The sequence below is a fragment of the Hermetia illucens genome, chromosome 1 (assembly GCF_905115235.1).
Source record: "Hermetia illucens chromosome 1, iHerIll2.2.curated.20191125, whole genome shotgun sequence".
In the NCBI taxonomy this organism is placed as follows: Eukaryota; Metazoa; Arthropoda; class Insecta; order Diptera; family Stratiomyidae; genus Hermetia; species Hermetia illucens.
Window position 1 is genome coordinate 135,861,466 of NC_051849.1, and position 16,572 is coordinate 135,878,037.

At 43.2% G+C, this 16,572-nt stretch overlaps 1 protein-coding gene across 5 annotated transcripts in view; it reads left to right on the top strand.

Annotated features, from left to right (window-relative positions):
- The first annotated feature begins 350 nt into the window (after positions 1-350).
- Positions 351-16,572, top strand: part of LOC119654665 (insulin receptor substrate 1-like) — a 120,408-nt gene continuing 104,186 nt past the window's right edge. For 2 of the 5 annotated variants that reach the window (XM_038060161.1, XM_038060195.1), the window contains exon 1: positions 351-1,294. The gene's annotated coding sequence lies outside the window, so the exon portion shown is untranslated. Of the gene's footprint in view, positions 1,295-8,817; positions 9,236-16,572 lie in introns of those variants that run through there. The other 3 variants (XM_038060203.1, XM_038060212.1, XM_038060178.1) reach the window with 2 other exon arrangements.

Sequence of the window (16,572 nt, forward strand, 5' to 3'; positions counted from 1 at the left end):
GCCTCACTGCTCTTCCCATATGGACCCGACTTCTGGCCCCGTGCACCCGCCTTCTAAGAACACTCGTGTCGGACGACTTCGAAGGCCCAAATAAACATTATGTCGGCGAGGCCATTGACTCGTCACCACCCCGCTCTCCGCATATTTTTATTTTGTTTGTTTTTTTCTTTTTTGGCCAAATATTCCATTCCATGCTCGTACGCATACTAGCATGTCAGTTGGCTCTTCTTTGCTACACACGCTCTTAATGGGCTCTCACTACTACTACGCCAGCCACGTACATAGTGTGGGTGACGCCGCGCGCGCGGCAACGGACGCGACATCCAATATGGACGCGCGTTTACTACGTTCTACGTAATAACGTCCAATTCCGTCGACGCTCGGCTGCGGTTCATTCGGGCCGCTCGGTGAAAAACAGTTTTACAGCGTAATTGGCGCTTGAAAAACCGTGAAAACTGTGTGTAAAACAGTGGAAAAAGACGGGAAGTTGATTTGGTCGTGCTATACAAGTGGAAAGTGCACCTGGAAACGAGGATAGGCGAAAATTGTGCTGGGCAATCGGTCCTGCGGCTCGCGACGAGACGTTGTTTGTATTGCGTCGTGCTGTTTGCTCCTGTCGGCCTCCACTGAGGACTCGCCTGTCTGATTTTCCACACCCTAAAGTGAAAAGTGTCCGCGAAGAAAAGTCCCGCTCGAACTATCGTGGAAAGCTGTGGAGTGGAACAACGTGGAATCATTGCTGATTCTGGAGCGACGGATGCCACGTTTGTTTGGCAGGAACGGAAACGGGAGCGGAAACGACGCAACGAACGAAAAAGTCGCTGGTTGCACTCGAAGTTCGCAAAAATAAACAAGTCTCAGCCCGTGGCGGCGTGAAGGGATTACGGCCCATTTTTGATTAAGGAGCAATAAACCAAGGGAGCCGCGCATTTCGCGACTAGTGCAAATCCGTGGGAAATCAGTGAAGTTGTCAGTTTCCGAGCCCCGCTGGGCAGTAGGCGAGTTGAAACGGTGCCTGCTTCGGTTTACGGGAAGAGACGGGAGGGGCGGAGCGCTCGCCAGTGTTTTGAGCATATTTCAGTGACGGTGACCCGGAAAGTGTTCGCGGTGCACGCTTGGGCGCTGGATAATGTTTTGGTGCAGCTCCCGCGGGGACAGGCGGCCAGGGCGTGAATTGTGGACGAAGCACTAGGATATCTGTCGGTTTCGTGAGTTGGCGAGCGGAGCCTGCACGCGCCAAAAAGGCGTCGGACCCCAACTCCATCGGAATTCGCTGCTGCCGCGGTGCCAGGAGGTGAGTACATGGCAATTGGTGCAGCCTGGAGCGTGGCCGAGCACCCGGCCCGCCCTGTGGCATTGCCCAGAACGTTGCGTGCATCTATCAATTTGGAGTTAGATCCCATAAGAATATCGAAATTTTTTTATTGCGTCGCATTGTTATGAGATGAGAACTACGGCGACGTCCGAGATCCGCTGTGCGCTCATGCAACGTTGTGTTGGTGCGGAGTCGGTCGAGCGGTGCAGAATAACGTTGATGAGCACGAGTGTGCACCGTACGAAGTACGCACACGCGCACAAGAAGGGGCGTAAAAACGTAAAAACAAGAGGGAATTACTAGAGCGGACGTCGCGGAGAGGAACTGCTGCAAATTTGATTACACTAAACGGGGGAATGATGAATACACGTGGGAAAATATCTCAGGTGTAAGTTGACGATCTTATTGAATATGTGTATTCCAATTAGATTAGAAAATGCCATATGTTACCCTTAGACGATCAGAATTTCATCAGTTGGAATGACAAAATTATGGCAAACTTGCCAACACGTCTAGGGTATCTTTATGGCAGTTTCTAATGGGTGAAAATTTATAAATAAAGTCGGTCAGTTTGCCTGGACTGATGATAAGTTGAGTGTAACGCAGTTGTCATTATGTTGTTAATCGAAACATGGCTTCCCAATGGTTAGGATCTTTACGTGCATGCGACAAAAATGGTTCTTTGTCGTCTTTTTGTACTGAAAGCGTCATTTAATCAATCCATTTTTGATGGATTGACTTATAGCAGACTGATGAAATACTGATCGTGTAAGGTCAGCCATAAGATGAAGGTGAATGCAGATCTGCTGCTATTTGTAATGCCGGATCTACACGCTTGGTAAACCTCTACAAGCGATGTGTTGTGTGGCTTTTGGATGGCGATGTTTGACTTCCTAACGTTTATGTAGGTCAGAAATTTGCGGCAAGTGTCAAACGCGTGGAGTTGGCATAATGTTTTTCTGTTTTCTTTGAATTCAATTTCTTCAATCTAAAATTATGGTATTTTTATTAACGGGAGACAAGCCCCAACTTAATTTCTTCCTTTAAACAGGTGTATTTTGAGAACTACTCAATGAAATTGGTGATTTTTTTTTTGTTAGTTTCAATATTACTTGGGCAATATTTATATCAATTTTTAGCTAAACATATCAACTACATCTGACATCAAATTTAGATGCACTTTTCTAAAAAACATGCGAGATATCGTGTTGATTCTTTTTTTTCTTTCATTAAGAACATATTCTCCCCATACAAGCGAAAGGAGGGTGCACATTTTTTTCAAAGAATATGGCCATATAGGGTCGAATGAAAGGGCTCAATTAGTACTTTTCGAAACTGGTCTCATATTTAATATCGGGTGAAGCTTACGGCAGTGAAACATGGCCCCCAAAAAGTGTAACAGGTCTCATTCTCAGAACCTATTCAACGAAAAATCTGAAAAAAAAACACAGTGGTGTACCTAAACGAAATCTAGGCTTCAACATTTAATAATAGTATATTAGCATTTTTAGAAAGTTAGCTGGAAACCGCCCTTAAGTTTATGGTAGAAGTGCGAAATTCGGCACTTGCATAAAGGAGAACATAACGCGCAGCTTTAGGCAGTTGGAAGGAAATCCAACTATTATTATTAAAGTTATAGAAGGTGAAACGAATGCGAATTTCATGCATTCTAGAACTTGTATAACGCCATTATAATATATCAATTCGCCAATACCACAACAAGGTGGAAGAAGGATGGAAACATTTCGTTTTAGTTTTTTAATCATTTATATATCAATATCAATTTTTTTTTGTTTATATGTATATGTAAAGGAAGCTTTGGGGTAGTGCCTAATTCAGATAGCTATATTTGTACATTGAACAAGCGGTATTCAATATCCGCACTTTATGTGTACATATGCATACTTTCATGCACGAAGCAAGTCGGAAATATGTGTACGATCAATTTATATATATGCATATATAAGGATAGTATTCGGTAATAGGCAATGTTTTTTTGTTTAGTATGAGCATAATACCTATGATTGTAATAGTAGTAGTAGTTTGAAAAAATGATGAAGGAATATTTTGATTTGTAGCCATATACAAATGGAAAAATGTGCGTAGAAAGTTTCTCACATAACTAGTGAATAGAAAAGAAAGTGAAAGCATTAATTGCATTCCACGAAGTTTTGTTTGGATTTCTATTCCCTTGTTGCTCATGTGGGGTAAATAAAATTTGAATGGTGAAACTTTCAAAGTGGAAATGTTTACATAGTTTCTGTTTTTTGGATAAAAAGTTTTGGAATGATCACTGAGCCCCGTACTCCCCACTTTTGCAACTAATGTCAGAACTAATGCTAGCTTTAAAAAGATATATATATACATCCTTCTTTCGTATGTATGGGGACTTCCCTTTAGAACCCAATATAGAACGATGCTACTCACTATATTCTTGAGGGTTCCCAGTTTCCACCTTCCTACCAAATTTCGTGACAATAGGTGCAGTCGTTTCCGAGAAAAGGATGTGTGACAAGCTGACAGGCAGTACATCGATTTTAATAAGGTTTTGTTCAATATTTAAATTTAAAAAAAAAATATACTGCATTATTTAGCGTTTATTCGCTATCGGCATTTATCCGGCACATTTTGGTCTGATAAAAGTCATATGGTGTATATGATGCGGTTTCATATCCATAATGTTGTTTGGGTGTCTACAGTATGTGGGTTATTGAAAATAATTATCGAAAGTACGCATACAGGTGTATCAGAATTGTTAATCAGGACTTTCTGCGACCGTACATATGGCTGTTCATTTATGGTGTATCTATGTGCGTACTGTATGTAATTATTTTCAGTTTGTCTGTTGTCTTAGGTGGACATTCTTTTTTGTATATTTCTTATGAACTTCGTCCATCAGAGAGGTACAAAGTTGAACCATACAGCCTTTTGCGCGTTCGACTAGCATGTATTCGGGTTCAGCTGCAAGAACTATAATGGGTTCGGATCGAACGAATGTTGAATACGAGTGTACCTAAGAAGATATACAGTCCCAGATCATATTAGACGCACTGCAGATTCTATGCAAAATCTTAATTATCGGGTGTTTTTCAGCTTTAAAATTTATTAATAGACACATTTATGTAATTTGTATGTATAATATACTCAGTTATCTAATTGTTAACAAAAATAAAACATCATCCTTTTAGAAAAAATATTTATTTATTAACTGCTAAAGAACTTTGAAATATATGCCATAAAATATTAATACTTTGTTGAACCACCTTTTGCCGCTATGATAGCTTCAATTCTGCGCGACATGCTGTCAATGCAAGATTGTACTGTATCCTGCAATTGAGAATGACCGTTCCACACATGGTTTATTTTTTCTAGGAGCTGAGGTTTGGTTGTGATAACCTCTTTAGACACTTCCCTCTTCATCAGCTTCCACACGTTCTCAATTGGGTTCATATCGAGGCTATTACCCGGCCAACCCAATTGGGGAATATTCTACTCTCGCAAATAAGTTTTCACAGATCACGCCGTGTGGCAGGAAGCCCCATCCTGCATGAAAATGAATGGCTTCCCATTCGGAAACCACTCTATGAGCTGGGGAACCAACCGAGTTTGCAAGACTTCTATATACTGATCTTGCCTCATAATGCCTTTTACCACGTACAAACGTCCAGTACCTTTGCCGCTCATAACTGACCAGATCATAACGCAACGCAAACTGAGTTCTATTCTGCGAAATTTCAAATGTGCTTTCATCGCTAAAGCAGACCTATCAAGAATAGAAAAAATAAATGGATATCCTAAGTATCAGTGCTTATTTTTCATTATTTCATAGTAAATGTTGCATCTAATATCAACTTACCGATCTCCATCTATTCCTTCGTTTCGGGCTTAGTTTATTACCTGACTCCACTTTCTTTATACGTCGTACGGTGGTTTCAGACACCTTCAACCTTCGCGGCTGGAAAACGTTTTCAGATCAATGAAGGCCTTTACTTCAACTATTCTATGCGGTGCAAGGTCGCCTTTTTAACCAATGGTTAAAATGTTCAAATTTATTAACTATATTTGTTAAATGCCCTGCACACACAATAAACAAATAGTTGTGTATTATAAAAATGCGGAATAAATTAATACATCGTATAAAACCACAAAAAAACACCGTCTGTACCTATAGCAGTCGAGAATGTAACTGAAACCAATTTATAATTATTTGGGCTCTTGAGCCAAAATGGTAACACTGTAATGCGACACGTGAAAAATATATTAAATAACACTGTATTATGAATTTCTTAAACAAAAACAATTATATGTAAGGTTAAATGTAAATAATATCGCATTTAATCCAGTGCAACATATACAATTATCAATAATTTAAAGTGCGTCTAATAAATTGGCCAGCGACTGTAGAGCCATCAAAAACTTTTGACTTGTTTCTAATGCCAGCAGAAATTCGTTAACTACATTTTTGGACAGATAGAGCTTCTGTTTTTCCTCCCCAAATGTTGTTGGAAGCCAGGGGTGGGGGGTTTGAATCCCAATCGTCATGGGTGTCGGTGTTCGTCTTGAATATGCCTCGCTGTTGTGAACTTGCAGAACGTTAAGTGTGATGATAGTGAAACTGAAGCAAGTCTGACTGTGTGGATGCCCTATACACAGCCGAGGAGGGAACTGAAACACGAAGCCGCATTTTGATCGCGTTGATCTCTTTACGCGGGCGTAACACAATATCCTCCAGATGTTTTGCATCACAGGAAGTGCTATATTGTCAATATAACCCAGTACAATATCCTCTTCTGGAAGGCAAGTGAGATATTCTACAAAGGCGAGTACAACCTTTTTAGGAGATAGTCGTAAAGTCAGGATGCCCTTGGATCCGCCGGCGGTGCAGTTGAGAAGAGCAACAAAATAGGAATATCAACCAGGATTTTCCTAATTAACTCCAGTAAGCCAAAATGAATGCATTACTCACGTTCAAGGCAATATTGGCTGCTATTAATTTCCTTTTGTTTGCATTAGCAGGAGTTTAGGATAGAGTAATCCGTTTAAACGCATGGTGTGTGACTCGTCAACAATTCAAGTACGTCTACATAACTTTACGGCCGGCTGTGTTAAAGGTCGTTGGGCTTTTTGCTCTCGCCAAGCCCATCTATTGCGCTCGCAGAAAACCTGGAAGAAGGTTAGTTATTTTTCCAATGTCTGTCTTTTTAATATTATTGAACTACAAGTCTTTGTCATGTGTTCTAGTATGCTAAGCCATCCAAATCTCAAGAAAAGTTGATTGCACTTAATTTCACTTTGATTTTTGATTTGGAATATCTTTTCCTGATTGCATGGTCAGAGCTATCCTTAAGTCCGTCAACGTGGGACTCGGCAGAGCAAATTAGCTATCCACATATACCCCGCAGAGTTGTATTTCATCCTATATGTGTTTGTCTGCTTAAAACCTACTTTCGTCACCTAAATAAGTGTTTCCGGTATAATTCTTTTAGTCTGCCTGACACATTTGTCAATCACTGGCGATGTGGTTCAACTCTTTCCAGGACTTGAGCAAAAGCCTGTTCCTCTCCTGTGTCACATGATTCCAGAATGGACTCCCGACTGGCTTTGCTAGGACCCACCCAGATGCCAGCCCACGACGAGATTATCGCGTTTTTTCCACTAGCACTTCTACCTACCAATCAACCCGTCCACAGGTATTTGACCAATTTTATTTGTTCATTCGAGATTGCGCCAGGCACGAGTAGAGTGGCAAATTTCATTTTGGACCCACAATTTTGGGAAAATAGGATATCTGCGCATTTTGCGTGGAAAATAAATCTTTTAAGGGGGTCATCCCGTGTGTCAGATCCGAGGAATCGACTTTTTTTTCTGGCATCAATTGTATCTAGATAGAGTATGTATAGAATATGTGGGTAAAGTGATTTGTTGATATTCGGAGTTGTTCGGAATTTACAGTGCTAAACAGCTAAAATGTCACGTGCCGGGTTTATGTCAATCGCCGTAATAATGCGCGTACTTATCTGTCCAAATTACGTTCGAATGACTTTGGTAAAATCATAAGAATTGAAGCTAAGGCTTTACATGTGTTTCTTCAAGAAACCTAAGGTTTATGGACTAGGTATAGCAGATTAATGGTCAGTTAATTCAGTGGTTTTTTCATTCATTAAAGCAGTCTTGAAAGAACACCAAAATTCATAAAAAAAAGTTTAATAAGGCACCAAAAATTTTGCTTTTGATATTTCCTAATAATCCTAGCTTACATTTTTTCTTTAAGATGATCACATGCTTTGTATTTCAACGAACTACTAAGCATGCTCAAGATATTAATGAGTATATACTGAAAAATTCGTATTTGTACCTTTATCCAGTTCTTCACAAAAAAATCTAAAGAAAGCGAAACAAGTCTGGAAACCGGAAACTGGACGCTTCAGATACGAAAGGTTTTGTGTATTTATTAGTATGTAGCACGTAATATATCCATATATTATGTGAGAGGATCCACTTTGGCTGATATTGACATTCATAGTCTTCAATTCTCAAAGAAGCAACAATTTTGACGTATTATAACTTTGTTAGTAATAGTGCGATTTCCACCAAACTTAGTGAGATCATGCTCTACGTTATAGCATACATCACTGCAAAATTTGGTGGTTGGTGGTGTTAAGATGAACTTAAGGGGAGTTTCCAGTCAATTACAAAAAATTATAGTATAACACTATTATTAAGTTTGAACAGGTATCAGTATGGAAGGTATTTCGGGCAGCCTCCTGATTTTTTTCAGATTTTTGGGTTGGGTAGTTTCTGAGAATGGCCCCCTTAAAGAAATGATAACTTTCAACCCCCCGCACTCCTTACCTTTCCAACAAATGTCAAAAGGCTTTGAAGAGTACTAACCGAGACCTTTAATTTGATACCCCTCATGACTATATTTGATGAAAAAAAATTTCACACCCTCCTTTTGCATATATGGAGATCCTCCGTTAAATTCAAAGTAAAAGGATGTAGCTCACTGTATGCGTGAGCGTTCACAGTTCCCACCTTTGTACCAAATTTGCTGTCAATTGCTATAACCGTCTCCGATAAAAATGCGTGTGACGGACAGACGGACAGTAAACCAATTTTAATAAGGTTTTGTGTTTACACAAAACCTTAAAAAACCACCGTCACAGGGGATGACCCCCTTAATGATTCGAATGCACTAATATAAGCGCGAGATTAAATAAAATTGAGTTAAGAAGCAGAAGCTGCACTCGTTACACCATAAAACTTGCAGAAACTCGGTTCATTCGTACCCATCTTTGTCGAGTGCAAGCCAAGGTGGCTTGTGTTGTACGCCGGCCAGTGTGGCATTTCAGTGATGAGAATTTCCGCTTGCCATACTTCACTCTCCCGGTATGTTGTTTTGCTGTTTACTTGGCGCGGCCTGCGTTTTGTTGGGAGTGCGGAGTAGTTTGTTTTGAACATGGCGCTACGTTACCGTAAATGAATGAGGTGAAGTGGGCAGCGGGCGTTCGTGCGAGCGGGACGGTGAGAAGTTGTTTTGAGCATTTTTCGCGGAAATGTGTGCGGGCATGACTAATCGCTGATTAGGTCTGTCGGTCTGTCTAGCTTCGGAGCTCGGCAAGGAGAAGGATAACAGGCAGAAACGGCTGCGTCTGTTTTGATTGCGATATCTATAGTAACGATTGCGAACGGTTGCAAGTGCGGCATGGGAAGCGGACGATTGGTTTCTGTAGAAATTTCTATGAGGTCGGTCGGGCATGAGTGAAAATGCTGGCAGCGGCGTGTTGGATAGGAAATACTGGCCACACGGTGTAGGCCGTGGTCGTGTGTAGTTGTGTGCAGCGGAACGCGAAGTTGGAGTTGACGGCGACGGCGTAGCTTTGACGCGCGTGAACGTTGGTAGCTTATAGACATTGCGGGGTAAGTGCGGTGTGGGGAGTTTTGTTTTGGAATGCTGTTTTTCGTACAGCTGGTTAATATGAGAGAGGAGAGAGCGGCGCCGGGCTTCCGATAGGAGAGAGGGGAGGGGCGTGGGGAAGATGATATACGAGTGGAATATGGGAGAGTGTGTAGAGTCGGAAATACCTTTAAGCGGAAGGGCCGGAGGACATGATGTGCAAGTGTGTGACGTGTTTTGGTGCATTTTTTACTGCGTTGTACGCGGCAGACGTCAGGTCTTGCCTCGCCTCTCCGACGAGAGTAGTTTGTTTTGATTTATTTTGAAGGAAAGTGACCGTATTGGAAAGTCTGGAACGAAGGTCCTACTCGGGAAGAGCCCTGCCCCAGGTCACGTCATGCTCCCTTTGGAGTATCCGCGTGCAGTGGAAAAGATATAGGACGCGGCCGTCGCCCTGTTTAGCGCGTCTCTGGTGTTGTCTCCTTTCGTGCTGTGCCACTTTGCAATTTAAATATTTGCGTTCGCTGCACATGTGGTGGGCTTGCACTTTGACGGCAGACTCGCAATTCATGCACATGGGCCCGCGTGCGCAACGCTCAGTTTTGTGTGACTCGCATTTGTAAAATATCTAATTGAAATTTCATTCATTCACACATGATGCATTGCGCGGAATGCACGGGAGAGCACAAGAGTGCACGACTGCAGAGTTTATAGTGTGAGGGGGTGAGGGGGTCTTGGAGCGACGGTGGCCGCTAATTCTAGCCCTCTGCCTTGGGTGAAGTTTGTGTGAATGTGGGGATGCTGTTGTTGTTTATGGGGCAGAATGCAGGCAGGAGCCGTGGGAGCGGCGGGGCGATTGTGAGGCTGATATTCATGCACTTGCAGTCGCCCATTGCCACGCCACCAATATCACCAGTGTTGGTTTGTTTGCGCGCCCGGACCAACCCTTCACTCCCAACAGCCGCCTGGACTTGCATGAGTTGCTGTTTTGATTGATTGTGACTATGACTGGCAGCTGACGTCGTTTTACTACGCCGCACCGTGCATTTTACGTTCTACTCTAATTTGCAGTGTGGCGCACTTTGTTGTCTCGATTTTTCCCGTAGGTCTTTTATTCGTTGGAAAACAAACCGAAAACAGAGAAACCATTCGCACTTGGCTAGATATATTGAGTGACGTTGTGTGTTTGCAGTTCCAGGCATTTGTAGAAGTTTTTTGTTGCGCATTAATTACGTAAAAATCGATGCCCCATTTCTCAGTGCAGTGAAACTGTCTTAGCAATAAAAATACTCGTCTTCTGTTTAACGTAAAAAACAAGAAAGTATAATCATGAAATTTAAACAAGAAAACTATTCTGAATCTTAGATTCGTGAATGGCGTTTTGGCTTACATTGACCACTAATGGAAGCAAAACTGCTACGACTGCGTTATTCGTAATATACAAGTATCTACTGTAAACTTGTGCGAGGTAGTTTTTCCCGCTCATATGTCCTGTGTCTACTGTGGGTTAGTTTAAGGTGATTTTCCCGCTTACACGTCCTGTATCTCAGTTCTTTGACCGCACCCTTCCAACAAATCCCTACAGGGCAAAGTCTCCATCAGAGGGCACTTTATTTAGATATGCTATTCTGTCATGATTCTTTCGGTACTAGCAATTCAATTGGATTACGTAAAAGTAACGCCTTGTGGTCATTCTGAAACATGCAATGATGTGGTCCAGGCCGGCCAAAAATGTAGCAGAAGTTTGCTATTTTGGCCAGGTATTCCTTTTGGCCATTGCTCACTTCTCACACATAACTTTACATGCCGCATTATGCCTGGCCGTGTATTGCACCGACGCCACCAGACTTCTCTAACACAGAATCACACATTCAGTACCAGTCGCTCTCCAACCACGGGTTGTTATTACGCAGTCTTGGATGACGTTTCAGCAAAGGGCTCCTCAGTGTAGAAGCATCTGTTCGAAAAATGGAGATTGACAAACGGCCCCAGAAACAATTCGCATGTTTACTGCCCATTGCTTTCAACTTCCACTCATGGATCTACTCTAAGTCCGCCCTCGCAAGGGATTTACCTGCTTCTTGTAAAAATAAACGCGTGGCGAGTGGACATTCTGATGATGTTGTGTCGCAATATCAACCACGTCCTAGTCTTCTATGCTACGAGGCAGGGTTATCCGTTTCATGGCAGAATTTGGATGGTACATTTGCAATTTAGACATAGTGTTCCTCCATGTCGCTGGAGGTTTTTCGGATCGGTTTTGAATGCATATGCCAGTAAAGGGATAACAAGCACATTTAATGTTATTTTCCGAGTGATTCGATTGTAGCACCAGTTTCTCACATCGCAGAAATTCGGATAGCAGTATATGTAGGTGGCTGGCTTGGTGATAACTTGTATGTGGAGGTCACCATTGTTATGTCCGGCATGCGACACGGGATGAGCTTTGCAGATAAATTATATTGAGAATTTGTCTAAACCCAATTTCATCCGAATATCACGATGAAACATAGGCATAGGCATCTTTCAGTAGCCACAAAAGGAGGTTCAGTATTTACAAAAGCAAAGGAGGCTTAATGAATCTCGTTGGAAAATACCAATGTGTGCAAGGGCTTTAAGATGTTGGTATCCTTAGGTGACCGCAGTAACCCTACCCTTCTACAATCGACGTCAAAAACTTGAATAGTTTCGAATCAATGCGATGCAGACGTAGAACATGATTAGCCAGGTATGCGGGACGCTGTTAAAAGCCTTAGTAACTAAACATATTTCTTTGGCCTCTAGCTGCCTCTCCTACAATTACCAAGTCGTTGATTAGTTGCTTTTTGCAAACCCTCCACCTAGTCCTTTTATTCCTCGGGCCGAATTTGTTGGTCTCGTTAGTAAGCAAGTAATCGGTGTTGTGTCTGCGGGATCGTGCATCGTGTCCTTTTTCATCGACTAACATCCTGATGTATAGCACGTGCCAATTGGCCGAGTATACTGATGAACTTCTTGTCCCAGAAATTTTGCATCCAATCCAGGCCAGGGCCCTCTAATTCCTTGGGAAATGTTTCTCGACCAGTTTATGGCTCGTCGAATCTCCTTTTCGGTAACATACGTAAAATTCATGTCCGGGATAATGGCATAGGGAGCGCTTTGGTGGTAATTCACTGAAAATGCTGAACGGGTTGCCCCCAAAGTGCATTTCATCCTTCTTTCTTCCGTAGCGGAAAACTGAATTTTCTGGGCGCTCTGTTGGGATTCGTTGAGTACTCGGAAAAAGCTCCGATGATTTCTCGCGTACTGTCTGTCTATGTACAGAATTTCCACCAAGGGTGTTTCACTGGAGATTGAATAGTTCCGGTAAACCCTCTGTACTTTAGTTTTCACAGGTATGCTGGCATGGCAAACGATCGAGACGCAATTTTCAATTAATCTGTTGATTAAGAGAGATAGAACGCGACCCAGAGAAGGTTCAAGCAATTACAAGCTTTCCGCGTCCGAAAACTAAAGGATTTGCGGAGGTTCTTGGGCATGTTAAACTTCTATCGTCGTTTCCTACCCAAGGTCGCCCAAAACCAGTCCGTTTTGAACGCGTACTTGTCTGGCCCCAAAACAAAGGACTCATGAGAGATTGTGTGGTCTGAAGAGGCTGTCCGCGCGTTTGATAAATCCCGACAACAACTGGCTGATGCTACACTCTTTGCATTTCCTCTACAAGGTGCACCCCTAGCCGTTCTTGTTGATATCTCTGTAGTAGGTGCCATTCTTCACCAAAAGGTAAACCAGGTCTAGCAGCCGTTGAGCTTCTTCTCCAGACAGTTAAACCCCGTTCAACGGAACTACATCACCTACGATCGAGAACTGCTCGCCGCATTATTATTATTATTTTGTTAAGGGAAAGTCGCACCGCGTCCTTGAAGAACTATTGTGCCCCTTTTACTGGTTATAGTGTACCTGTTGATCATAGTATTTCAAGCAGGCCAGTAACCGTTAGGAACTTTAGTATGTTCCCCACTTCCAGAAGTTTCAGCTTTGCATCTGGTATTAAGTGTTCTCCCAGATGTATCGACCGACTTTGCACAAGTGCTGGACACTGTCCCAGGACATGCATAGAGGTTTCGTCCTCCTCCTCACAGAACCTGCAGGCAGTGTCCGTAGATATCCCTAGCTTCCCTAGGTGGTAGTTCAGCCGACAATGACCAGTGAGAATTCCCACTATGATTCGGAGGTTCTTTTTGGTGAGGTTTAAGCAATCCTTTGTGCGCATGGGTTCGTATCCCCCAATTAGCACCCTGGACTGCTCCATCCCTGGTAGGCCCGCCCAATATAGTTCCCTCAACCGTTTTTCTTCGTTTCTTAGATTCATAGCCATGAAACCGTTTCCGATTCCACAGAAGGGTTCTGGCCCGTATAAAGGCATCCCTGCTCCCTTCTTGGCTAGTTCATCCGCTGCCTCATTGCCTTCCAGCCCAGCATGGCCTGGAACCCAAAGTATCCACACCTTGTTGGACGAGCCGAATGTATTCAGTCTCTCAAGGCATTCCCATACCAGTTTAGAGTTCACCTGGTTGGACCTAAGTGCCTTGATCGCTGCTTGGCTATCGGTGAGAATAGCTATGTTCTGCCCCCTGTAGTTCCTTTGCAGATTAAAGGAGGCACATTTGTCTATGGCGTAAATTTCCGCCTGGAATATGCTAGTGTACCTGCCCATTGGCTCAAAGTACATTTTCCTTGGACCAATGACACCGGCACCCGCTCCCTCTTATGCTCGCCGCATACTTGAGCATTAAGTACTTCCGCTTCTCCCTACAAGGCAAGCCGTTCACAGTGTTCACGGACCATAAGTCTCTCACATATGCTTTGAAACGAAAGCCCGACAAAGCGTCTCCTCGTCGGCTTCGACACCTGAGCTTTTTAAGCCAGTTCACGTCTGACATACAGCACGTGTCCGGCAAGGACAACATAGTTGCTGATGCTTTGTCACGTGTCTCCGAGATTAACATCCCCGCCTCACTTGCCTTCTCGGCTATCGCCAAGGCGCATTTAGATGACGCAGTACTTCAGTGCCACAAATCCAACCGCAAATATAAATTTCGGAAGTTGTCCATCTTCGGCTCGAACTTCTCCACCACCACCTTTCGCAAGGAAGTGTTCAACACGGTTCACGACGTAGCGCATCCAGGCATCAGGGCGACAAATCGGTTAGTCACCGAGAAATATTTCTGGCCCTTCATGAACAAGGACATCAACTCCTGAGCCAGAGAGTGCATCGTATGCCAGGCATGTAAGAAAAGAAGGCGGCACATTTCCTCGCACTACCAAGCGGTTCCCCACCATGCACCTCGATATCGTAGGCCCTTTGCGAGGCTCGCACGGTTACAAGTATTGCCTTACAATCATCGACAGGTTTACGTGGTGGCCTGAGGCAATACCTCTGAAGGACATTACGGCGCAATCTTGTGTCGAAGTCCTCTGTCGAGAGTGGGTCCCTGCAGTGATCATCACTGACCAGGGAATGCAAGTGAATGAGTCCACTCTTTTCTCGGAGTTAGGCAAACGCCAGCGAACTACGGCTTACAGCCCGCAATCGAATGGGATGCTAGAGTGTTGGCACCGGACGATGAAAGCCGCCATTATGGCTCGCGATGATCCGTCCTGGACTCAGGTCTTGCCTCTCCTTCTACTCGGCCTACGAACAACCTGCCGAGAGCAATTTGCTGCCAGCCCCGCGGAGCTGGAAAAACCTAGTGTCACAGAAATGTGCTAATACAATTGATATGAAAATTGTGCTGTTTTTATGAAATTTCCTGGTTTGCCTTAACAAAAAACAAAATTTACAAAAAAATAATGAGGGTTTCGGCTTGAAATTTTGAGGAATGATGTACAAGCTTACATATAGTCCTTTGTACTACCATGCTTCCTGGCGGCTGAACCATTGACTTATTAGTATTACGGTAGCCATACCTTTGTTATCTGTTGCGGTCTCAATCTTTTATATTAGCTGTGCTGTCTCACAAGACTTTCAGGATTGATAATCATCCTACTTGCGACGCAGGAGAGCTTTAGCCTCTCCCACATATGCGTCAGTTTTCCCAGAGTTTTCAAGAGCAAGGAGCTTAAATTTATTAGCTTATGTATGCTTTAGCCGTTTATTATGGAATAAATTTTAATCGTGGATAGTACCACTTGTATGAGGAAAATTGGTTAATGGAATGGACATTCTATCTTTTACCGTGAGAGGGTTATAGCGTTTTTCATGGCTAGTGTCAAGAACCTTGGCGTTCTTAACAAAATCAAAAATTGCCCACTCCCTCAATCACTTAATCCCAGATTTGAAGGCCTACAAATAAGTTCTGTCGGTTTTTCTTCAAATTTGAAGCTTTATTGTGAAAAATTGGTTATACATTCATTTTTCAAAGTATTGCCCATCGCTAGCCACAACTTTCTTCCATCTTTCAGACAATTCATAGATACCATCGCGCCAAAAATTGGCCGCTATCCACTCATCGAGCCATTTTTTGAGTTCGTCGTAATTGGAGAAGTGCTGGTCAGCCAAGCCATGCTGCATCGACCGGAACAAATGGTAATCAGAAGGAGCAATGTCTGGAGAGTACAGCGGGTGGGGTAGGACTTCCCATTTCAACGTTTCTAGATATGTTTTAACGTTCGTTGCAACATGTGGACGAGCATTGTCATGTTGCAAAATAACTTTATCATGCCTTTGCTGGTATTGCGGCCGTTTTGTCTTGAGTTCGCGGCTCAAACGCATAATTTGACGTCGGTAGAGTTTGCCCGTGGCCGTTTCGTTCGGTTTTAGCAGCTCATAGTATACCACACCCAGCTGGTCCCACCATATACACAGCATGATCTTCTCACCATGAATATTCGCTTTGGCCGTCGATGATGAGGCATGACCGGGGTATCCCCACGTTGCCCGACGTTTGGGATTATCGTAATGAATCCACTTTTCATCGCCATCGTCGTTGGAGCAGATGTTCGCACGTGAAAAAACGGCGTTCGACGTCTCTTGGCTTCAGTTCATACGGAACCCAATTTCCGACCTTTCGGATCATTCTCGTTGCTTTTAAACGGTTGGAAATGGCTTGCTGAGTGACTCCAAGTGTTTTTCCAAGTTCTTCTTCCGTTTGCGATGGATCTTGGTCGAGCAATGCTTCTAATTCTTCATCTTCAAAAATTGTTGGCCATCCGGCGCGCTCTTCGTGTTCCAAGTCAAAATTGCCACTTTTAAACTGTCCAAACCACCTCTGACCTCGTTCGTTCAGATAGAGCATGGTCACCATAAACACCAAAATGCGATGATTTTCGGTTGCTTTTTTCTTCATATTGAAATAATGAAATAGAACTCCCCGCAAAA